Here is a 1971-nt window from a genome sequence, read left to right as displayed (position 1 = left end):
GGCAGGAGGTTCCAGCACATCGAATGGCCCACACGGACCTTGAAGAGCTGGTTCTGCGCAGAAGGGATCCAAATCCAAACGCTTTTATCCCAGAAGAAGGGTAAAGATGTTGGGTGTCCTCCATTGCACGCGTCCCTGAGGCTCCAGGGTGGTGCTGTACCATTGCCACGGGGTTTCACACACGCTGAGAGAGGCGAGGCGGTCTCAGAAGTGACACCTGCACAAACATTGCTGGAGCAGCGCCTGTTCCAGCAGGAACTTTGAGGTCATGGATGTAACAGAGCAAGGAGCAGAGCCACAAGGATTCGAGCACAGAGGATTCACAGCAAGCAGAGCCACACAAAACACAAAATACCCTCTGAACTGATCCAAGTCCTGCCAGGAGCGACTCAGTGACTTCCACATCACAGACACATCCCAACCTCCCCAGTTCCACCTTCATTAACAGTGATTAATTACACCAGAGAGGGCTAACGAGCACAGACACAACCCCCGGCTTGGAAGGATCTGTGGGCAGGATTGGGGGATGCCCTTGAGCCAAGGGACACTTCCACCTCAGACAGTTCCTTTCTCACGGCTCAACCCCCACATTTCAGAGCCAAACCCTGGGGTGATTGTCCAGAAGACCCAAGGCAAAGTTACAGACACTGATATCCACTGAAGATGCTGATAAATCCATAAATTACCCGGTTTTCTGCAGTGCCTTGAGGGGAAGGGTGAAGAGCAGCATTTGTGTCACTGCCACCATCATGTGTGACCCAACACGGGGACAGGCCAAGGCCTTTAGGGGCCCTTCATCAGGTCAGATGTGATGGAGGCTGGAGCCCTTCACGAGGACACCTCCTCCAATTCAGGTTGGAACCCCTCACAGCTCAGATGTGATCCAGATCAGAGCCCTTCATCAGGTCAGATCTGATCCAAGTCAGAGCTCCTTCACCACATCAGATCAGATCCAAGCCAGAGCAAAGCCCCTTCACCAGGACAGCTCCAATCCAGGCTGGAAGATCCTTCACCTGGTTGGATCCACTCCAAGTCTGAGCCCTTCACTGGGATGGATCTAATTCAGGTTGGAGCCCTTCACCAGGGTGGAGGATCCTTCCCAGGTCAGATCCCATCCAGGCAGGAGCGGCTCCCTGGCTGTGCCACCCGCTGGGGTGGGACACACACAAGTGGCACCACAGAGGCACAGCAAAGCTGCCCCTGAGGGAAGGGGACTCCCAGGACTGCCAAGGGACTTCTCTGGAAAACCCACACTCACAAAAGCAAAAAAAACAGAAAAATGGAGACAGGCTGGTGTTTCTAATCCAAAGGTTCTTGTCTTTATTCAAACCAGGGCTCAGCACTGCTCAGTGCCAAACGCACCAAAACCTTTTTGCCTGAGGGAAATCTACATCTCGACAAGGCCTCCGGAGCCCCGCGGCATTCTGAGGGGTGGGAAGCACGGAGCCCAGAGCCAGAGCTCCCCAAGTGCCTCTGTGCGTCCGCAGCTCCTGCGCCTGCCCTGGCCCAGCTCTGCCCCCCCAGAACAAACAGCAAAATACACTCAGTAGGTTTCTGTCAACTCCCAGAGTTTCGGACCCCTCCGCCCCAGCGCTGCCGTGGGGAGGGAGGGAGGGAGGGGCTGCAGCTCTTCCCCCCCCTCCGACAGCGCTCACGGAAACCCTGTTTTAAATTAAAAAATAAGCCAGCATACATAGTAGAAAATTTCTCTTAAAAATTTCACAATCTGTAAATGTATATATTTTTTTTTTCTTTTAAACATAAAAGTTTACAATATACGGTAAAACAAAGGCTCAGGAAAAATAATTTCAAAAAAAAGAAACCTGAAGTTTTGAATTAAAGCTGAAGACATTTTTAAAACCCTGTAATTTGAACCAGTGACATTTTCTTTATTTGTGCTGATGGGTTAGAGAAAGGAAAATCTTTAAAAACTGCAGTCCAAACACCCACAGCTCTGCCTTCAGAAGCCAT

General features: G+C 51.4%; 1 protein-coding gene across 1 annotated transcript in view; it reads right to left on the bottom strand.

Annotated features, from left to right (window-relative positions):
• Positions 1 to 1296: 1296 nt before the first annotated feature.
• The window catches only part of DAZAP1 (DAZ associated protein 1), a 19172-nt gene continuing 18497 nt past the window's right edge, over positions 1297 to 1971 (bottom strand). The window contains exon 12 of the mRNA XM_017743818.1: positions 1297 to 1971. This exon is cut by the window's right edge and continues 327 nt beyond it. The gene's annotated coding sequence lies outside the window, so the exon portion shown is untranslated.

This window comes from Corvus brachyrhynchos, unplaced genomic scaffold (assembly GCF_000691975.1).
Source record: "Corvus brachyrhynchos isolate BGI_N302 unplaced genomic scaffold, ASM69197v1 scaffold219, whole genome shotgun sequence".
Taxonomy (NCBI): Eukaryota; Metazoa; Chordata; class Aves; order Passeriformes; family Corvidae; genus Corvus; species Corvus brachyrhynchos.
This window is presented reverse-complemented; position numbering and strand designations above follow the sequence as displayed.